General features: G+C 35.6%; 1 protein-coding gene across 1 annotated transcript in view; it reads left to right on the top strand.

Moving 5' to 3' along the window:
* Positions 1 to 4,094: 4,094 nt before the first annotated feature.
* LOC140143076 (bombesin receptor subtype-3-like) overlaps positions 4,095 to 24,750 on the top strand; it is a 113,077-nt gene continuing 92,421 nt past the window's right edge. Inside the window, 1 exon segment of the mRNA XM_072165125.1 lies at positions 4,095 to 4,291. The gene's annotated coding sequence lies outside the window, so the exon portion shown is untranslated.

The raw sequence follows: 24,750 nt of genomic DNA, 5'->3' as shown, positions 1-24,750 counted from the left end.
AGCCTTCACCCATTAGCTTTAATAAACCGAAACAATTATTTCAATCGGCTCATAACTTTTGAAGATATGCCTTCTAAAGAAATGTATCCGTTTTTCACTCTGTCCACGGAGGAGGTGTGGCTACTTCAAAGATTGAAAAGTGTATAATACCATGCATGAATATAAAACATTCCTCGATGATAACTTTATAAAATAACAACTTTATTTTAGGGAATGGGATTTACCGATCGGCTTATGGGTTATGGATTTTGTTAAGTGTCATTAATTTGATAAAGGTAGCCCTGAAAAAGGCTGTTTAGTTTGTCTTTGGTTCTTTTGAAGTGAGTTTACTGTGCTGCTCTGCCCTCTACCTGGTTGCCTCCTTGACGAATACAGGTTTCAGCCCTAGTCTTCATTGCATCAATTGCGTTATGTACCAACCTTGTGCGCCGGATACTTGCGAATATAGCAGTAATACGTTTGCAAAGATCTTGGATCTTACCACAAATGAAAAAATCAAGTGGTGTGAGATCTGGTGATCTTGCAGGCCACCCCACAGCATGACCCATCCCAACCACTCTGTTTGCTATCCGTGGACAGAGTGAAAAACGGGTACTTGTCTTTAAAAGGGCATATCTTCAAACGTTGTGAGCCGATTGAAATAATAATTATTGTTTTGGTTTATTAAAGCTAACAATTAAAGGTTTCTTTACATACCAAAATATATTTGATCAACTTTTCAGAAATAGGCGAAAAAGAGGGCGCAAAGAGGGGCCTCTTGGGACACCCTGTATGGAAGTCTCACAGCGAAAAGATCCTATTATCATTTAAGAGCAGAAGGTTGAATCCCCAACTGACCGACATTTTAACACTGATATGATGACCTGAATGTTTTCTTATTTTAAACCACTACTTCAATAGATCCCAAATTTACAGTGCGATCTCCTTTTTGGGGACCTGTAACGAACACACCGGTAGGGTGGGAGCATCGATGTTCAGCGGAGGAATAAATGAGACCTTTTCATCGAAAAAAAAACAATGACTATAAAATAATGGTAGAAAACATGTCATGTCTGCATGTAACTCTGAATTTTGCACATTTTTGGCTATTGTTATGATTTTTAATTTGGGGAATTAGTCATGGGAAGGAAGAGCGAGGTACCAGATTTGGAGTCCCAAGGGATGAGGGAATGAACGGAAACGGGAATGACAATCTCTAAATGAACAAGATGAAACATAAATTACGTATCATAGAATTTATTAGGAAATTACATTAAACTGATCCAAATACAAGGTGTATGAATTAATATGAAATCTTACCAGAGTTACATCACATAAGTAGTATAATTTAATATGAATCACGTGCAAGACATGATGACATTAGAATCGTCATCATGTTACCAGTCTAACTATCCATCGTGAACCAAAGTTGAGTATAGGTGTGCATCAGTCGCAGGGCTGGCAAGGAGTGACGAATTTATTAACGGAGAAACAAATCCTTGGTTCACTCAGTGCAATTGATGCACAGAATTGGATATCAAAACGTTCACTTGATGAATGGTTATTCATGGCTTTCTGCCCTATGATCAATAATCAATTATTGACTAAATTATCGTCACAACACTATCTAGCTTAGTATTTTCATTTATTTTGAATCACCTGTTTCAGATGTCATACATGTAAGTTGTCCCTCTTTTGATCCAAGCTATACCCAGCTCTAATTAGTGGTATTTAATCCAAAGAAAAGCATTCTAAACTTTTTAAGTATGAACAATTAAAGTCTTTAATGTGTGAAAAATCTAAAGAAAAACATTGTGACAAATCCAAGAAATTAAGGTGGGAGGATGATAGCAAAAATTTTATGAAAAATTTATACGGCCTGACACAATGTAGACCATTTTCTGCTACTTAGATTGATCAAAATTGGTTTCACTTCAGCAGTAGACAATTGTAGCGTAGACCGTACCACTATAATGATGAAACAATTTTCCGGCGCTTGCACACGTTTTTTGATATCATAGCAATAAACTGTCTGGTTCGATTCAGGTACTAGTAATAACGTGAAACGCGTGCAGCTTCGCGTGTACGCACACCAGATACTTATCTTATGTCCTACTTTTCTTGGAGCCGATGTGCTAAATGGGAGAAAATTACCACTTTAATGGACGCCATAAATCCATCATGTCCATTACAATCACGAGAACAAATTAAAAACAGGTTTCGTGTTACATTCATATCCGCAGGATGATTAACCTTGGTAATCGGCATTGCAGACTTGAATGACAATTTCAATTTGGAGTAACTTTGACGAAATCAAAAACATAAGGATGGCTTGTCACTTTCTTAAAGATCATGTTGAGGATTGCAGATTTGTTTGGTGCAAAAGGTGTTTCTTCGGTTTGTGAAGAACGATTATAACTGATGAAGCTAAAGCTTGTTTGATCTACGAACGAATCAGTTTCACAAGATCTCCCTGCGTAGCAAATGCTTTTCCGCAGGTACAGGTCATATTAGTCAACGGACTGAAGCTTTTACCCACATATTGTGTCCGATTTGAGCGCTGACATATTGGAAAATGTTACTAATCTAATATTCATAAGATAAGCCGAAATTGCACAATCATGTGTACAATAAGCTTTGTGTAGATTGAGAGAACCAGAGAGATACTTCTGAACACTGTTATGAAAATACTGTCCATCAAATCCTCCTGAGTCCTGCAACTAGCTGTTCTGATACCTTTTTTTTTAGTTTGGTCTTTCTTTTTTTGGGTGTTCTTTAACAATACCATTTGAAAGATGCAAATATTGAATTATTTGCTTATAGCATCTGTATGCAGCATGCCTTTAGTTTTAACTTCCTCAATGTTTGTATCAATAGTTTATCAAATTTGCATATCATGTTTAAGTAGTTTGATGATAAATTGTAAATTTTCTTAAATATGCATTGTTACCTATATATCGATGTTCTAACACCAACACCTTCCTCTTTTTATGCTTAAGGCTCTTATTTCTCTTGAACAATCATGCAAATTCCTCAAAATTTTCACTAGTGTCTTCCTGTCTTCCATTCAATAGCTTCACTGCCTCACCTATAAACTTATTATCGTCTGCTCGCTTCCCTCTTTATTTCCTCTTTGCCTCTTCCTCTTCCTCTCCCGTTTTCCTTTTCTTTTTCCTTCCTCTTCTTTCCTGCCTGAGTGGCCCATGCCCAATTTTTGTTGCAGAAAGAAATAAGATAATTATTTACGGCTTATAGATATTATTAACGGATGTTAGAATTTTCACTGAATAAACAGTACAGCCATTTATGAAAATAAAGCAAAAGTTGTATAATATATTTCATGCATTAGCGCGTGTTTTACATTTTGTTTTTATTTTCAGTTTAAGTAAACTAATCAAAAAGATACCTTAATAACTTACGTTAAGAAGATGTGCCATAAAACAAGAGTGTAAATAGTATTAACCCGTCTCTCTTACAAATGGCTAAGGGTCTATCGTACTTTGATAGAAGTGCTAATTCAAGACCAATTGATCATTGAACGCAGACTATCGATTAACTGTAGTATGGCAGTCAATGAGAATGTGGACAGCTGGTTTTGGATTTATATTTGGCACACAAAAAACTGCGACATAATTAGGTTAATGATTTCTTTAGTTTGAGGTTTTGACAACAGCAAACAGAACGAGCTTCATAAATGATATATTAATAAATTCGAAAGAATATCTTTATAACCCTTATTTTATCATTATAAGCATTGTGTTGCTTGTTATGTTTCTTCCATTCATAATTATTATTTTAACTGTAACACATTTACATTCAGTATGCTAAGTAAATGATTTTAATTTCAATCCGCGTTATATAATAATATTAACAGATAACTTTTGATCATCAAATTACACAATCATTCATTCAGTAGTTTTCAATATTTCATCATTACATTTACCAGCCGGAGTCCGTGCGGTATACAGCTTAATAAATATTCATAACCTCACTCTGGAGGCCTCATCCAATCAGATTTCAATCTGTAAATTACCATGACTACCTTCACTTAAATACGACTCTTGCATCGGATGTGTGCAGAACTCGGATATGTTAGCAGAACAGGAGTTGTGTGCATCTGTGCTTTAACCAACGTCAGAGCTGTGTTTTGCAAACTGATAACACAACGCTGCATCACTTTTTTCGCGTTGATTATCTCCGGACTGGACTAGTACTTGCTCAGTGATTATATGGATGCAGAGTGAGCAGTGATTAGACATTGCAAATAGGAGTTTAAGCACTGTGTTGATAAAAGTTCGTAAGAGAGTTGTAGGTATGTATTAAACTACTTTCTTTGTTTCTCACTGATGACTTTTAAGTTTCTTGAACATGGTGGCTACGAAAGTTGGCGGTAGCGAACCGCTGTCGATCTCTTTTAATAGCGCCAAGAATGTAAGGTAGAACTTATTCTTTTCATTCAGCTTTACTTCTGTAGTCAGCATGGTGATTGTTGTAATTATTTTTACTATAATGATAACAATAATAACTGCCATTTTTATTATTATATTATTATTATTATTATTATTATTATTATTATTATTATTATTATTATTATTATTATTATTATTATTATTATTATTATTATCATTATAAGTATTATTTACTTATTATTATTAGTATTATTTACTTATTATTATTATTATTTATTGATACTATAACCAGGTGTCCATGATTGATTATAGTCTTAACCGTATTCCTACTGGAAAAGTGTACTTAAAAAGCCTTTCTAAATGTCTTATGCACAGAAGATTTTCTTTTTCGGTAGAAAATAGATCGTACATATCAGTGTATGCCAATAATAAGCAGTATTCAGCGGTGGTAGTGGTGGTGGTAGTTTTGATGGTGGTGGTGGTGGTGGTGGTGGCGGTGGTGGTGGTGGGGGTGGTGGTGGTGGTGGTGGTGGTGGTGGGGGGGTGGGGTGGTGGTGGTGGTGGTGGTGGTGGTGGTTGCTGCTGCAGCAGTTTTTGTCGAAAGGCAAATAGTAACGCTGGCAATAATAAAATTGATAAACAACTTCTGTAGTATGCTTTCAGATCAAAGCTACAACGTAAAAGTATGGTAACAAACCTGAATCTATATCTAAAAATGATAGCTTAAACTTGATTGACGCAACCTTCAACTTGAAAGGACATAGGCCAAGTATAGGCGAACCTCAAAGATTTACGAGGCACGCCAGCATCTTTGTACAAACAGAACACCTGAATAATCTGTGTAATGTATGGACGATCACAGGGAAACAGCTTTGTCGTGTTTTTTCTCAACCTAGATGACTAGACTCGGCTAGAATACGCTTCCAGTGCCTGACTTGTGTTTCCTTAGATTTGTAAATGGTAACCCTGTGAAATACATAAGAATTTATAGAAACTACAGTCCATATGGCTTCCTCGAGGGAGCAATGTAAAATTATGCTAGTTGGATTCCTTGTGTCATTTTTTTTGAAAACGTATACTTGTATGTACTCATCATTATTACGCTTAGAGATACAATAAGAAACAATATCTAAATGACTGACTCGAGGAAGGTATATGCTACTTGAGGTTAAAGTAAGAATTGTATTAGGTGGTTGCGTTATGTATACTTTTATATACTTTAGACCAACAATTTAGCAGTTATGAGGCCTGAAAGTTTCTATAATTCCAGGGTTAAGACGAGCCTTAATGTCAAGTCTGTATTAGGATTTTTAGGAAAGACGTCCCACATGGAATAAGTTAAGGGGAGATAGGCGGGCAAGCGGGCAACCGCCATCCCTACCCCCTTCCTACCGCATTATGTTAAAGAAATTCGTTCCTTTTACATTGTATATTTAATATATATATCGTTTAAGGAGGAAGTGTATCGCACCTTTTAGTGGCAAAATTGGGTTTCTTACCTTCTGGTGGTCGTCAGTTTTGGAGGGTGTATGGGTATTTACTTTTTGCTTTTTGCTTTTTGCCACTCTTTTTCTGTACGTATCAAATTGTTAATTATTGGCCTTCTGTTACGCATTGGTCTCTTGCAACTGTCGTATGTCTTTTAAATTGGCATCTTACATTAAATATGGAGCGAGAACCTCATTTACTTTCTGCTTCCACGTTTAAGGGAAATGTAAAGTATATAAGTCAAAAGTTAATAAATAAATGGAGTCACACGGAGATTTCTCATTAATATTAACTTGTTACTGATATCTATATATAGTGTTGATAAAATTAACTTTTATTTACCTTGAACATATACATTAGATTCGGAAACATGCTGGAGCCGTTAGGGTTTTATCGCTTTTTCATGCGATTACAAGATAAACAAACATTCGTAAAAGAACCTTTTACGCCTGATACATGAAATGCTTTCTGATTGCAACTTCTATTAGATGTGACAGACTGTCTAATAAAGGTGACCTTGGATGTAAAATTAAACACTTGAAATGATAGATGTAGCAATAAATAAATTGCTTGAGTAAAATCGATCATACCCGCTTACGCCAGTATGGCAATGCTTAAAAGAAGAGCTAAGAAACACGCAAAACTTGAATTTATACGATCCTGCTAGAGCGCAAAAAAAGAGAGGTTTGTTTTTGTCACCTATAGGTAAATCAGAGATCAGGCCGTACAACCATGAACCATTTATGCCCAAGCGTTGTCATAATATCCGAAGTATGATGTGTTGGTTATTTAGCATGATACAGATTAATAACGTAATGTATTTGACAGATGTAGACTATACCTAACCAAATGTGCTCTCAATATGTAGCAATTATTGCTGAAATGTAATAAACCAAAATATGCGAAAATTCAATAATTGTTACACATTATTAAGTAATTCACGTCATTGGGTAAAAAATCGTTACATCAAACGCACCTCAGAACAATAGTTACAATTAAAATAAAAGAAACAGGTATTGAACTCATAACACTTTCTAACAACAAACCGGTTTTATCGTGTTATTTCGTGAAGGATTTTTTACTGCATCCTAAAATAAAGTAAAAATTAACAAATATATTATTTATGCAATAACCTGTTATTGATTTATAAAAAAATCATGCCGATTAAAGATATCAAATGAACCACCGTTTTGCTCAGTTATTATAATTATGTTCAATGCCTACAGATTCCTGTATAATTTATTCATACTATATAATCGACAGGTGCAAAAATTTGAAATATGATATCACGAAACAAAATTGTCACACAGTCGTTAAATGTTTCAGCTTTGATTAATAATCCAGCTCAAATTATGACACTCTAGATGCAAATTAGACACATTATTTATGCATGTTGTGTATTCTCAATGGTTTATTTCACACTCGTAGTGGAGCAAAGTATCAAATCGTATGTTTGAAAACTTAGAATGAACAATATACTAAAAGTTCTTACTGGTGTTTTCATTAAAAGCTTGTTTTTGCAATCTTTGCCCAGAAATATTTGCTATAGGCACACAATTCATGGTGCACATGAAAGATGAAAGATCACAATTATAGCATGATCATTTTGTTAGCTAATAAAATTTTTTTTAAAAGGCTTGCATATTTTATGTTGCATTTTTGGTTTGTTTTATAAGAAGTGATTTCCTGCCGATCGTGTTGACCAATTTTACGCGTCCTGAACAGCTATTCGGCTTTATGCTGTATCCAAAATGTTTCTACCACTGCGCAGAGAGAGTCGAATACGAATTCAACTACGTGTAAACCATAGCACGCATTCTTGATTTGTGGCTATTGTGTAGAAATTACTGGTTGTCCTAAGGCTATGCAGAATTAACTTGCTATATAAGTTATAAATAATCATCCCTGTAATATTGAGCAAACACTCGAGGATTTTAAAGCAAAAATAACAATAATGGTCTACGTATATTTTGCGTATGATTATCCGGGATTTTCCAATTTCACGGGCGCGCACTCACATTATTAAACCACAGCAATATCATGTGGGGAATGTTTGTACTTATTTTGGTATCACTGGATAGAAGATACCTACAGCTATTATAATACGTTGGTATAAAATATATTAGTATAGGATAAAACATAAAATTTGGACTTGTATATACTACATGTCTTGACAGATCTGTTTCGTAAAGGCCGTTAGGCCCTCAGCTCACTCTTCAGAAGACTCGATGCATAAGGATGCATCGAGTCTTTTTATGTTTTAATAAGCTCCCTTTATGGTTGAGCACTTTACCATTTTTAGATGGTTTCACCTCTATTTGGAATATATTAGTATAGGATATGTAATTTAGAAAATTCGGGGCTTCCCACTATACAATACTATAGATCAACACGATTTGTACAGCTTAATATACGATTCGTCTCTCAGCCGAATTCATTTATCGCACTTAGGCTGATTCGTCCAAATCAAAATTTCAATAACTACGTCAATAATCCTCTTCTATTCTGCTTTATAATGCATCAAAATATGACTTTGAATATAATTCATTATGATTAGACATAGATGATACATTTCGCCCAAATGTACTCAAACTAAGTGTAATCAACAAGTGCTAAGCACTGGAGCATATATCTAAACACATACCGAAAAGTAATTACCCCCTCCTCTTTATTAAGAGATAATAACTCAAAATCTTTTCATTGAATTTTGAAACTGAAAATAGCAAAACGGAACTCATTTTTGGTTTTGCAAATGTTGATGCCTCGTTTGTTTGAATAGCCCAACATTTGTTGTCATAGTTCCCCTTTGACTGAAAAAAGATGCCTATTCAAAATTTGCACCTAAAACTAAGAAAATGTTGCTTTTGTTGCTAGAGTGCCTGGTCATCACTGGTCACCACGGGTCATGCTTGACCAGTCATGTAGAAAATGGTACAACAATGACCGTGTATGGAAGGACTGTAAACGGATTATTGATACCTAAATTGCTATCAGATTTATATCTTTTATGACCTTCGATTACATGCAAGTTGCGCCGAGGGCGCGATGTTTGATTTCTTATTATTTGCGCTTAAAAATACCAAAAAAGCATCACAATATTCCAACATTGTCACTGACTGCTAGTAGTAAATTAACTGCAAATCGAACTAGGGTACCATATTCTGATATAGTCTGTTCAGTAGAACATGGCGATCAATCCGCATAGAGATTACTTCCCATAGATCACAGTAGCATGTATTTGGTAGATAAGTTTGGTTGAACAAAATAGCAAGTCGTCACGTTTGCGTGAACTGGAAACGCAGACCTCCATTGTCCAGTATGGAACCCTGTGTAACGTTTCATAATGTGTGAACTTGTCTGCCAGAAATGCATGAATAAGTCAAGTTGTGAGTAAGCTAAAATAGGTTTTAATTCGTCTGTTGTTTTTGCAATAGTACAACAATATCCCTGTTGTATATGTTGAATTGGCAGCTTCATTCAACTGAAAACAGCAGTATTTTATTTTTAGCTGTATGAAAGTCAGTAGCTTTATAGTGTGATAAGAAGCCATTTAACATTTTATTTAAAGACCTGCAGACAAAATACAAATAGCACGTATACCTATTCAACAAATATCGATATTCGGCCGTAGTTATTATCATTGTTATTATTTATTATACATACTCCAAAATCAATCGATTTAATAGTTCCTTATAATTCGTTATGAACACGGCAGAGTGCCGAATACGCAAAAATGCTGTTCTGAGTAAACGGCATTTGAAAATCTTGGTACCATTCCATTGTCTTTCTAAAAATTTAAAACATTCGTGAGCACTCATTTGAAATATATATTATATAGAAGTGAATGTACCCGAATTATTGGCAATAATGGCATGTTCTGAAATAATCGATATATCCCTCAAAACGCGTTTTAACAGCTATGCGGCTTTATGCTGTAACCAAAATGTCTCTACCACTGCGCAGAGAGAGGTCGAATACGCTTTCAACTACGTGTAAACCATAGCACTCATTCTTGATTTGGGGCTTTTGTGTAGAAATTACTGGTTGTACTAAGGCTATGTAGACTTAACTTGTTAAATTGATATAAGTTATAAATAGTCATGCCTGTAATATTTAGCAAAAACTCGAGGATTTTAAAGCAAAAATAACAATATTGGCCTATATTTTGCGTATGATTTTCCGCGCACTCACACACCAAACCACAGCAATATCATGTGGGGAATGTTTGTACTTATTTTGGTATCACTGGATAGAAGATACCTACAGCTATACGTTGGTATCAAATATTAGTATATGACATGTAATATAGAATATGTTCAGGACATTTTGTGAAATATGTTTTTGCACCCCCACTTTGTTTTATGACCATATCACATTTCTGATCTCTGACCATCCAATTTCAATTACACTAAATATGTCCCTGGAGAGTATATTAACTAGTTTAACTTTGTTTCGAAACAAAAAATATATATATTATTATATTGCTTGTTTGTACTGATTGAACTGGTATTTGTTGTCCTAAATTACGGTATGGAGGGATATAGGGTATAAATCAGAGACAATATTATATGAGACCAGAGACCGGAGCTAAATTTGCTGCTTTATTATACTTAGTGAGATCAATTTACTCTGTAGTCTTGAAAAAAATTCAACATGCGACTTGAAGTCAACATAGAATTACACAAATTATCTTGCCAGCGTTCGTACATCCGAGATCATATCTTCAACATTTTTGATCAAATGAGCTCTGGATTTTTGCGAATAATAGCAAAAAGATGATATTATAAATTAAAAAATTGAGATATCACAACATTCGTTGAGCTCAGCTTTTTATAAACCACACTCAGCCTGATCTTTATGAGCTTAGTAATAACACATTAACAGAATGAATGAATATTCAAAGGTTGAAGTAAACCTATTTGATCCCTTCAGGCAAAACAAGTCAAATGTAACTATTAATGCACACCTGATAGTGATATAAATATCTTCCAAAATGTAATTACCCGCCTTTAATGCAATACAAAACTCAAAATTTATGCATCAAATTTTAAAACTGAAATAGCAAAAAATAAACTACCTCATGTGTCTTGATAGCTCAATGTTTGTATATAGCCATGGTGACTCCTTGAATGAAAAAGATGCATTTTCAAAGTTGCACTAAAAAGCTACTCAAGTATTTGTACCATTACATTCTCCACATGACTGGTCAAGGATGACCCGAGGTAACCAGTGACGACCAGGCACTCAAGCAACAAAAGCAACATTCTCATTGGGTTTCGGTGCAACTTTTGAATAGGCATCGTTTCCATTCAAAAGGTCACCATGGTAACACATTTTCGGCTATCAAGACAAAGGAGGCATCCAAATGTGCAAAACAAAACTGGGTTTCCTTTTGCTATTTCAGTTTTAAAATTTGATGCATAGATTTTGAAATATTACCTCAAAATGAAGGGGGGTAATTACTTTTTGGTATATGTTTAGATAGGCTACACAGAGTACCTTTAATGAACGAATACATTGTTGAGAATCGTAAGTCAATTCATATTTTGATAACATGAACTACACGAATAATCAATGATTGGTTGAAGATATCTTCTGATGCGATAGCAATTTATTACGGATTGCATGATTTCCTATACTAGCTCATGGATATTTCACGAGTTCAATGCATGCCATGTCTCCATTAGAGGCGGATCAAGAAGGGGCACACGGGCGCCACCTAAAATCAGTCCATTTTAGCATTATAGTCTCTACGACTCCTCCCTTGACCATCCTGGATCCGCCCCTGGCCATTAACTTAATCTTGCAGTTACAGAAATGGAAATCTTATACTCTACGATATATGCATGCATATGCGTTATGAATGTACCAATGATTAAAAGGTATGTACCTTGACGTTCTCAGTTTTTGATCGTGAACCATGACATTTTGACTCATATCGAATTTGTCGTTATTTTAGACTCATATCTCTGGTTAATAAAATATGTACTTACGAAAACCAGCATTTTTTCTTTTAGTTGTTTTTCTACATTTGTCCTATTTACCAAGTATAATTGTGTGTAAAATCGTCGGGCATTTAGTCAAACTTATTCGACATCATGACTATATAGCATGATTACCTATATACAATCAGCACCACACCAATATATTTGTTATTGTCATACCAGATGTTTCCCGTATCTGTTAGAAAGGTCTCCAGACATCGGACCAGGGTTAAACCGACCGAATATAAGCGCTCAATTGATTCGCTTCGCGCTTCTTTCAGAAAATATGTTGGCGTTGTTATTACATATTATGTCTTATAGCAATATTGTATGTATCTATATACATTTGAATAGCAACAAATTCAAAGTATAGACCTCTCGTAAGGCAACCGTTACTAATAGTTTCACGGAATACACCTCACATTTGAATAGCTGTAGGAATTAATGCTCTCTTTGAAGCTGTTTCAACCATTAGCTAATTGGATTTTATAATTTTAGTTGTTAATGAAGGGAACATGCTTTTGATTTGTATCCATTAGTAATTTACAGTCGTGAGTGTGTTTGTTTGTTTGTTGTTGGTGTTGGGGGGGGGGGGTCAACAAAAAAAAGGTGGACACTCATGCCATAGATATTTAAGTAGAGAGTTATTAAAATACACCTGTTGCACTAGGACAACATTCCATACATACCAATGAATGCACAGGTGAATGTATGTTAGTGTTCCGATCCATTCGACGCATGGAGTGCAAACATCTAAAAATCAGACTTGTGTGAACAAGTACGGATCATTATAATTATGTTAGTAGCCTCATTATTTGTATATTGTTAACTCCGATTGATTTGGAATAGTTGGGCATGGAAACCTTCTCAATTCCGTGAATTAAAAATGTTGTCATGATTGTAGGTAACTAACATTATTATACTAACTATTGTTTTCAGAATACATCATTATTTATTTATTCATTCTTTTATTTAGCCGTTAGAGCATACGAGCCTTAATAAGGTAAAACGTAACCTCATGTTACTTAAATGCAGAATATTGAACATAATGACATGTTTCTAGACTTCTTTTTGAGGCGTAGTAAACTACCGTTACGGAAATGTATGTAGTTTTGTCATTATAAGTATGTAATTATTTCCATACAGTATCACGAGTCATGCACTCAAGTCGACATATTACAGAACCCTTGCGGATATTTTGACAACAATAACCTATGTAGAACACTCCTCGTTGTTAGATGAAACCGTTAAAATAAGCTTAAGCTTGCATTCTTGCCTGAAAGTTGTAACACTAGGTCTTCGTTCAAGCGTGTTTTTGCGGAACAAGGTGTATTTTCTCGATTTGTTTCCTGTCACCCCCGGAGCTGCTCACTTGAAGAATTCTTTACGGAGAGAATTATTAACTTTGCAGCGTTGACATCTGGTAATGAGCACAATTTTGAGTACGCACGACGTTTGGTTACTTTCAGTTGCAGGTTTAATTAGAGTCTGGTAGTGTATTGTTGAACATTATGATGATGCTCTTTGATTATATTATTTAGAATTCAGTTATGTATGTTTGGTAAAAGACGTTGATAACTCGTTATTATGCTTATCGTTTGAAAGTTAGATATTCTAAAGATATAAAAATTGCATTTATAATGGAATATTTTAGGTAACGAGTCTGAATCATACTCATACGAAAGGAGTATCCTATGTGTGGTTTGACACCAATTCATTCATTTATGCACTCGCTCGCTTAAGAGCCACGGCTGTCTCACGCATTTTCACAATTATTTTGATCACTTTCTCACCATCTCAAGCCAAGATAAGCCTAGTTCGATATCAAAATATTATTGTCTAATACAATATATAGCGTAGGAGTAGCTCGGTTTGAGCTGAAAATGTCATGAACAAAGAGAAAATCAAAATCAAAATATTAAATGTCCACAAATTTAATGTATATATTTCAGTACTAGATAAAGAAATACAATAGTCGAGCTATGAGTAAAGTTCATTCACAAGTCTTCAGACATTATGTAAAGGTCTACGATAAAAATGCTTGGAATGCATTCACACCTCTCGCGTTTCACTGGCTTTTTCACTGTACTTTCTTCTAGAATCTTCGTCGTCGCGTATGATGTCGGTGATGTTGTTAACAATGCCATAGTTGCTGTCAAAGCGTCATCAGAAGTTGTTTGGGGAAAGGTGCAACTTTCGTGTGATCCTCTCCCCCCCCCTCCCCCACGTAACAAATGTTGGCGAAAATGGTCATGATAGCTCACATTTGTTTAAACCAGACGTTGTATATTTTGAATAAAAGCATTAATGTAATAATTTGAAGGACAACGTCTGAGAAGTGAATTACAGTAAAAATCCGTTAATGAGCATAATGTGCCTGTAATTATTTGCCTTTTAATTTAGAAATATCCGTAACACACATAGTTGTCAATTTAAAAAAAAAATGAATCAAAAAGTTTAACAAACTACAAAATTACTACTAAAAAGTCGTTCTTGTCCGCGCAACTCATTAATAGGCAAAGAGGCTTATTAACGAGTTGTTACGCTATCGCATGCCATAAGAATACCTCTATGTTTGAAAGAGATAATATACATGTACAATAGTTCTTAAACAAAACGCTCGTTTTTAATTTGTGGCGTTTTTGTAACAGGTAGGTTTACATGGGGTTACAACAGGGTTTACATGAAGACATAGACTTTAATAACACAACAAGCGTCTTTTTCGGCAAATTTAATTTTGAATAAATAAAAAATTTGACTCAAAACTAATTTTGTGTTCTCATTCTCAAACAGATCACAAGTAAATTCATGTTTGGATATAATTTAAGCCAATTCCTTTTGGAACAGACGCTTGTTTGTGGAATGAAAAATATAATCAAACTATCATCCCGAAATGAATGTCCTTATGAATTCGTAGGGGATGGGTATCATGGTGTTATTAAAGCTCTGCAACAATGTCAATGAGAACCTGATATCACAAAATCTAATTACCGTCTTATCCTAATTTAAAGGAGTCATCTATTATCTGGGTTCAGCAAGTTAGGCTGATTTATTGGTTTGTCAATTCCACTTCAGTACTTGTTTTGTCTTTATATGCGCTTAAACACTGATATAATACTCTCGTATTACCTGATTAGAGTAGCAGGTTGAATCCAAAAATAACCAACATTTCAACATGATTGTTGACACTGAGGTTCACATTTTACAGTGTGCCCTCCTTGTTTTGGTACTATTACTCGATAGGAGCACACCGGCAGGGTGTGAAAATCGATGTGCGGCCGCTGAATTTAGGGGAACCTTTCATCAAAACTTAAAAATAATGGTAGACAACATGTCACTTCTGCATGTTATTGAAAATTTACACATTTTTGACTATACAGCTTGGTATTTTCAAGTGATTTTTTCCAGCTCTCATCACGGTCAATTCATCTACTGTGAACATACAGCATGATGCGCATCCTTTTTGCTAGCGGAACCGTCATTTGCATTGATATTTCTATATATGTACACCAACCGTTTAAGATCTTGTAAAAACTTCCTTTCAGATAACCAAATCGCACCGAGGTTAAGGATAACGATGAGTGTTAGCGTGTACATCGTGATTCCAGAACCTAGAAACCGTGTCGATCACATACATCAATATTCTAATTATCTGTATCGACCTCTTTCTGATATTAATCACACGCAAATCGTAAGAAGTATCACATACTGCTGATAACCCGTACTAAGATAATATAATTTCCTGCAGCAAGATTTCCCTAAAGAAGTTTTATGTTTTTGGTTTATCGTTCGCTTGCTTGCACAGGCGTATTTGCTCTCATGTTTGTTTACTTGCTTTATTGCAAGTTTTCTAACAAACACGACCGCATCATGTTAGGAAGATTGGTATCTCACCACCAAAGGTTGCAATTACTCAAATCTCTTGTTTTAAGAAACAAAGCATTTTATTGCTCTAACAATAACGACTGTACTCCTATAAGCGGTTTAAAGTCATTGAACCATTCAATAAATTAATTGTAGAACTACAGTAAGCCAAAAAATTAAGGTACCGGTTTACGTTCACCAGTGTATATCCTAACCAAATACAGATATGTCATAATCCAATAGCCGCATCTTTTATCTCGAATTTAAGACCTCATTTGTTGAAATTGTTCAAGAAATAAAGACACGACTACCAAAAACTCAAGAAGATGCCAATTTAAAAGTTGTAGTGTCTCCATTGTATGGCCTATTGATTTGTACAGAAAGCGTTCGCAAAGTGAGAACTAGCGTCGTGCTTACATTGATTAGCACGTTAAGACTAGTGTCGTGCTTTCATTGATTAGAACACAAAAGTGCAACTTTTGATGTTGTTTCTTCATTGGCGTTTAGATCACCGTTTCTTTAATTATCAACCAATTTCCACAAATAAGGTCTCAAATCAAAACTAAAGAGTACAGATATTTCCTGTTTGTTTTAATTTTAACATATTTTGTCTTATAGGATATACAGGGGTGAACACAGCTGGTACCATAATTATTTGGCTTACCGATTATTCAAAAAATCAGTTTGTGAAATGGCCCTCTGAAAAATGTCAACGGCAACGTAAAAAATGGCTTTCACCGGTAGCATTGTAGGGTAGTTATGTGAAGAGTATAGCAGTATGATATTATTTTTAAATAGAACATGTCATATGTTACATCGCGTAAGAAAGTATAGAGATGGGGAGAGGGATGGCATTAGACGTGGACAGGGAGGTACAGTGGCGATAGCAAAAGGGATGAACAGCTCCCCCATGGGATGGCTTTTCCCCCTGCTTGACCCTCCCCTGTTGGTGCTGCACATGGTCAGCGTCAGGTAAAGAATTATTTTGTATAGCCATCAAAGCACGTCTCTTTATGAACTGCCTGGTGGCCGCTGATAGTGGGTTTTATTTCAATTTAAGCTTACACTTGTACTCGGTAAGCGATTGGTCATGTTGGTTAATAACCAATCATTGGCTAAAAACCAATCGCTAATAGAGTAGCGATGCATCTATGAAGATTATACAGGTCACTGTATTGTTTAAGGTCGAGTCTTTCCATGGTCTGTAAACTCAGGGACAATAAAATATCACTTTACTCCGTTTCATATTAAGATGAATTGATTTTATTTCTAGATATTATGAAAATAGACTGCTGGTGTAGATTATTTTAATATGATTATATTCTCAAACAGTTAAATACATCACGTTATTTTCGGTGGAATTGCAGGTAAATATTATGTGTTGAATGAATATGATATTCGTATCTTACTGGATTGAAACATGTATTTTTTATCCTCACCGGTGGTGCGCTAAGCCTGAGTAGATCGGCATTACTCGCCATGCGTGGATGTTGAAGAACTAGTGAATTCGCCGTTCTATCATGCAGTTTTTAGCACGCTGTGTGCCGGCCGCAGTGATATTTCACGTTTTAGGCATCTTTGCCCATTTTTGTAAATAGTGTTTTCCATTGGAAGTCGCCTCCACCGCGCCCTGCTAAAAGAAGAACCATGTCAACGTCACTGGGGAGGGGGAAATGGGAGTGCTCAGGAATGGGAGTGGGGTATTATAGGAGGGGTAAAGTGTGGGAGAGCAAGGATAGATGGAAGAAAGCGGGAGGGAGAATATGGAGACGGGGAAGCAGTAGGGGGAAGGGAGAGAGAGATGAAAAGGAGGGAAAAGAAAGATTTGGTGTTTCATTAGGCTTTGTGGAAATATGAAATTGACAAATCTAACGTTAACTTTAATAATTGAACCTTTTAAATAATGATAGGTCTTCTGTGATAAGAATAGTTAATTGAAATATAGAGCGAGTTTAAAAACAATATTATGATAAGGAGATTAGCGCTCTTTCACGACATAATCCCTGTTGATTATCGCCTGAGTAAAGTCTTTTTTCTTGAAGTGTGACAAACAACCCACTTGACCAAACAAAAGGGAGATATTTTGGAGCAGTCGCTTACACACGACCTTATTTTATCGCCCATTGATACATGTCCTGACTTTAAGACACAAAACACTATTGGTGCATTCGATATATGTGAAGTTGCCGTTGAAGTTGAAGTAGATATTCAAACTTTATGTCGCAAACTCTCTACATTTGCCGATTGACATTAGGCCAACGTTACCAGATTATTATGTCATTTTTGAAGGACTCCAAGGTTTCCAATGCAATTAATAATTTGCCATAAAATTTGTATTATATCGCAAATTTCAAAAAATCTGATATATTTGATATCAGAACGAAATTCTGTCTGATGGGCTCTCATGCCAAACAAAAAATACTGTGGAAACGTTGCTTTCAGAACCCTTAATGCGCCAGTCTGTGCTCAAATTTAGAAGTTGGTCCTATATGTGACGCAATCAAGGGAAATGAGTCGGATGTCGCTGATACTGATGTTAAGATATTGGCAAAGAAAGTGTTGAAATTCTTTTGTTTTTTATTGTTTTCAGTGAATGATCAATTGATGTAACTTCGCAAAAAAAATCGTATCAAGACAGGGTTGTCAGTTTCTGAAAGCTCTGAATGTCGTCTTTAGAAAAATATGTAAAACTCATTTTTGACCATGGTCGACATGTGACTCATGCCCTTGATATGTTGTATATTGTTTAGCATGTTTAGAGAACAGTACAATTAATGTGCATTCAAAAATTCCAATGGCTGATTTAATTCATAATTATTAGCCCCATTATAAAATAAAACTAGCACAAGAAGCAGTAATGGAAACTGCATATAAAGTCTACCCTGGCGTGTCATTCTTGAATTCGTTGAATACTTGCGATTGCTTCATAGACAATGTGGTGACTCTACATGCTAATTTGATCTTTATACGCTCCAAAAACATATTTGACCGTTTTTATCTTCATATTATACTCTTTTAGTTAATTTCTTTTCCATTTTTACACCTTCTGAGAGCTTCCTGAATAGAATATGAATAAGTTCTGACTATAATGTAAGAAATAATACAAACAACAGGAGACATGCTTCATATTCTAGTCATTGGCCTGCGCTCTATGTATATTTTAGACAGAAATGTTAGGTTTAATGGATTAATACCTATAATATGATATTTCGTTAATACACAACTATTCAATATCTAAAGTGAATCTATATTTATTCAGTTTTATCAACTCGTAATCGGCGGGCCTAATAACATCGCAGATTAATATCGATATATTTTATTTTAAGAATTGTCTTGTGACATCTAACCAAAAGCGTCTATGAAGTCCTATACTTTGTCTACTTTTTTTAACACGCAAAACTATATCACTTTTAACGTCGGTCTACTTTTTCGGCATAGCGGTAAGCCTACCAATTCTGGCGACAACTCTCTAGTCCGAATGTTCCCTAGTCCGAAGGCTCCGGGTCCGAATATCGGGTTCTCTATAACGAGGGTTCGCTAGTCCGAATAATAAAAATAAAATAAAGTTCTCTAGTCCGAATATAAAATAAAGCTCGCTAACCCTAACCCTAAACCTTAAACCCTAAACCCTGAACCCTAACTATAACCCTAAACCCTAAAACTAACCCTAAACCCTAAGCCTAACACTAACCTTTATTCTATATTCGGACTACAAAACCTTCGGATAAGCAAACTTAATTTGGTTTTCGGACTAGCGACCCCTCGGACTAGAGAACCTTCGGAGTAGCGACTCTTCGGATTAGAGAGAAGTCACGACAATTACCGCCGATTACGAGCTGCTCAAAGTATACATACATTGTAATCATGTGAAGATGGATCTTATATGTGATTCTTAACATGCGCTTGTCATACACACACTAAACGTAAGTATTGCAACATCTCCAAATTAGAGGTCTTATGTTAAAAATGAGTAATACGTAATATACCGGTATGCCAAGGGTCATCCCATGAAACAGTTAATACTTGCCTTGTCACAGGGTGAAGTGTTGTTCAATTTGGATGTAAAATACGTAGGTCATTAGAACTTACTTACGTGACCTATCATTGCAGTATAATATGTTCAGTCTTTTTCAGTCTCACAATCTTAAAAAAAGACTTCTGTGTGCGAGCATCTTATGCTTAGATTATTAATACACAGATTGGAATTTCCCATGCCTGTGCCCTCTAAGCGTACTCGAATTCAGCTGACGCCGCCGGTACAGCGTACAGGCCTGGCGACATCGCTTATCTTACGCGCGAAGTTTCTTTTGTGTACGCTCGCGCTATTTGCGCTATTTTTGAGTTTGCTCACGCGGTACCTGACTTAGCGTCGATCCCCTGAGGCAACATGCCATGTTTGCACGGTATGATCTTATGTAATGGAACATGTTATGTGCCAGCAACTACCGTATTTGCGCCTATTTAGCATGATTTCCAGCTACTGTAATTGCGAGTCCGTTCAGTCTTTTATACTTTTATACTTTTTGAAGTGCAAAATCCAGGGGCAAAATATAAGTTGAGATTAAAAATTGCTTTATTTTTACTGAATTTCAGAAAGTTTTTAAAGTGAGGTAAAAATAGTCGGTTGTCATTGGTTACTAATTAACTTTGCATCAGTTATGTCGTAACATACCTTGGGGCTACTTTACATATTTCACAATACCTTCTAAAGAAATGATGCGCGGGTATTATTCTCTAAATAAATCTAAGCAAACTGAATATTAATGCTAGTGATACCATAATGAAATCGCTATAATTATTGGGTAAAAAGGCAATTCAATTGTTAACAAAACTTAGAATGTTGATCTATTTTATTTCACTGACAGATAAATGAAGTCTAAATTATTATCTTGGAATATGAGAACGAAAACTTCTGTTTGTAATTATGATGATATTTTAAATAGCTTATAATGTATATGTGAGGCGATCAAGCAAAATCAGTCGGAACTCGGAAATAATAAATTTCCAGTTTCTTAATGAGAGTAAAAAACATTTAAAAAACTACATTTTGCAGAAAACCCTATTTGAATTAAACAACCAGTTGCAAAGATGTGAGCAATTAAAGAGTTTCCAAAACAACAGGAAACAAAAGCAAATAATTCCTTTGTTTGGCTATATCTCAAAATCAATATTTCCGAGTTCCGGCTGATTTTGCTTGATCGCATCACATATTACATTGCCACTAGTGATGGACGAATTTGAGTTAAGTCTACATAGCCTTAGGACAACCAGTAATTTCTACACAAAAGCCCCAAATCAAGAAAGCGTGCTATGGTGTACACGTAGTTTAATGCGTATTCGACCTCTCTCTGCGCAGTGGTAGAGACATTTTGGATACAGCATAAAGCCGAATAGCTGTTAAAACGCGTTTTGAGGGCTATGTCGAGTATTTCAGAATATGCAAGCATTGCCAATAATTCGTGTACATTCACTTCTATAATATACATTTCAAATGAGTGCTCACGAATGTTCTAAATTTTTAAAAGGACCAATGGAATGGTACCAAGATTTTCAAACGCCGTTTACTCAGAACAGCAATTTTGCGTATTCGGCACTCTGCCGTGTTCATAACGATATGTACTTAAAGTGATGTACCTGGGAGGAAAAGCCGACAATCACTTGAAAATTTTGACCTTTCGTATTGAAGATACACATTTTTTCCCAAACAGTTTTTAGGTCTTCTTACAAAAAAAATGTATATCTTTTATACGAAAAATCACAATTTTTAAGTGATCGTCGGCTTTTCCTCATTTTCCTACATGTACTTTAAGTAAATATCATTAGATTTATAAATTTTACTTCGAGGACTGTTAAATGTCAAAAATTTCCATTTTTAATAATTTATTTTATATCGCGAATTAAAAGAAATCCAAATTATTTGATATCAGGAGTACATTTCTTCGTATTCAGAATGCAATTCGATATGTCTGATGTGCTCTCAGGCCCCACAAAAATACTGTGCAAAGGTGAGTGACCGACCCCTTAAATGTTATTTATATACATTATCGACTCAATTTGACTTCATATAATGTATATGAAAGTAATTGGTTAAGGTTTATAAGGCTAGTTAACTTACTGAATTCATCCATAATCGCCTCATCGAAGTTTATATAAGCACAACCGGAGAAACGTTACCACTTTAGTTTGTTTGCTTTCTTAACTTGTGCGGTATTATATTGATTTTTGATGAGTTGTATATTTGTTCGTTATTGCAAGGATTCAGCTATACTGCAATACAAGTGATAAATCAAAAGTTAACAGCTCTGTAACCGCACTGTGTATAAATCCATAGGTTGCTTGCAAGAATAACTCTTAACGCCCATGATTTGAATGAATGGAGACAAAAGCAAAATTTTATTATCAAGATCTTTTTCCATCGGTATAATCACAACTCTGGTTATTAAAGGCAAAATTGAGATTGCAATGCGTAAATGTGACTTTTACGTTCATAAGGCATGATATGACAATGTGAATAATTGAACATTTATAGCTCGTCAAAAGCAAATTTATTAAATGTTATCTTGACAATTCATTAAAAATGCCTTTTTAACTTTTCATCACGTTGGCGTTGGCATTGAATATACTTATATTAATACGCACTTCAATGCACAATTTAAATCAATACCACAAAGAAAATCAAAATCTGCGGAGAATGTCAGATTTTAATGTATATTGTTGTCATACAACTCAATGACTCTCCTACTGTCATGAATAGGTAAATCCAAAGCTTCTTCATATAAAAAACGAGATCTAAGAGAGAGAATTTTTGAACAGGTACATTTTTAACAAAATATTCGATGAGACGAATATTTGAAAAAAACCTGAGTGCCTAATTACCAACCTATAACACCAGGAATCGAAGCCTACACATTGTGTAAAAATACTAGCTGGAATATGATTTTACTTTTACGTTCGAGTTATTTTAAACACACAACTTTCTAGAATATGCTTTAGTCAGAATGAGCTTCAAAAACAAACCAAAATCAATCGAATTTCGCTCAAAATATCTGCCAACTAGATACAACGATAACAAAACAGGAAATGTGAAAATTATGGCCTCCTGATGATAAATATAAGTTACTAGATGCAATCGCTCTAAGAAAAACTATTGTATCGATGTATTGAAGTAACCGTAGGGCAGCAATCATAACAACTGCCTATCATGGCCATTATTAACGAAATAATCTATGTAATATTCTAAAATAAGAACATATGCCTTTAGAAATCAGAATGATCGATATAGATATGATTCCACCAAGTCTAAGATCTGTGTTTATTATTGCTTAGTGGGCAGGAGAGGCTACTGACGTGTGGGAGTTGTTGTGGGTGATGGTATTTATGGTATGCGTAGTTTGTTTTCAAACAAAATGAACGGTAATATATGTAGTTATCCAATTGTCAGCGTACAAATTCATTAGCAATGGAGTTTTATGTATATCTGCAAATCCATCGTTTAATAGTTAATTGTGTTGCTGCGACACAAACGGAATAACGAATTATAAGTTCCCTTAACCCTAACCCTCCTGAATACTACAAAATACTACTTGATATATGCGCTGTTCGTGCATGCATCCCACGTGGTGTAATTTATAGGTACGGTTTCGCTGGCCAGCGAAGCCCAAGACCCGTGGCAAAGTGTCGCCGACCGAGTGCTTGGCATGCGAGGGGTCTGGGGTTCGAATCCCACCCAGAGCAAACAACGTCTTTCCTTCTTTTCTCTCTTTATTCTTTCCTTCTTTCCCTTCCCGTCGCCAAAAAGCCCTTAGGCGGTTAGGGTTAGGTTACCACTATCGAAACTCAGTATAGGCTTCCTTAGGTTACCACTATCGAAACTCAGTATAGGCTTCCTTAACCCTAACCCTCCTGAATACTACAAAATACTACTTGATATATGCGCTGTTCGTGCATGCATCCCACGTGGTGTGATGACGCAATCGCCCTAAGTGATTTATAGGTACGGTTTCGCTGGCCAGCGAAGCCCAAGACCCGTGGCAAAGTGTCGCCGACCGAGTGCTTGGCATGCGAGGGGTCTGGGGTTCGAATCCCACCCAGAGCAAACAACTTCTTTCCTTCTTTTCTCTCACGACGCTTTCCTTCTTTAAAGCAGGTCAAAAAAAAGCCCTTAGGCGGTTAGGGTTAGGTTACCACTATCGAAACTCAGTATAGGCTTCCTTAACCCTAACCCTCCTGAATACTACAAAATACTACTTGATATATGCGCTGATCGTGCATGCATCCCACGTGGTGTGATGACGCAATCGCCCTAAGTGATATATAGGCACGGTTTCGCTGGCCAGCGAAGCCCAAGACCCGTGGCAAAGTGTCGCCGACCGAGTGCTTGGCATGCGAGGGGTCTGGGGTTCGAATCCCACCCAGAGCAAACAACTTCTTTCCTTCTTTTCTCTCTTTATTCTTTCCTTCTTTCCCTTCCCGTAGCCAAAAAGCCCTTAGGTGGTTAGGGTTAAACTACGTTGTCGTCTGTTTATATCATATGTGAAGCTGTAAGTGGTATGCGTAGTTTATTTTCAATTAAAGTGGACATTCCTCTCCTCATTACTACTTTAAAATATGTCCTATTTTTAGCGCACGACTTCTGAGGTTTTACCACTCTGCGCGAAAACATCGTTTAAACATTTGCTTTCTGAAACAAGCAAGTGTAATTGTAAATTTGAAATACCTGTCGTATTTAATAGTAATGCATTATGATCACGCTTCAAACAACATTATGCTAAAAGGAAAATTGAAGTTGGTGTACTTATGTGTGTTCAAACGTAGCAAAGTGCGAGTACAGTAAGCCAAAAAATTAAGGTATCAGTTCTGTTCACCCCCGTATATCCTAATTAAAGACAATATGTCAAAATAAAAACAAACAAAAACATTTGAGACATCATTTGTTGAAATTGGTTGAGAATTAAAAAACGGTGACCTAAAACCTAATGAAGAAATGAAATCAAAAGTTGCACTTTTATATTCTAATCAATGGAAGC

The sequence above is a fragment of the Amphiura filiformis genome, chromosome 20 (assembly GCF_039555335.1).
Source record: "Amphiura filiformis chromosome 20, Afil_fr2py, whole genome shotgun sequence".
NCBI classification, from domain to species: domain Eukaryota; kingdom Metazoa; phylum Echinodermata; class Ophiuroidea; order Amphilepidida; family Amphiuridae; genus Amphiura; species Amphiura filiformis.
Note: the sequence above shows the minus strand (reverse complement) of the source record. Positions and strands in the feature narration are given on the sequence as shown.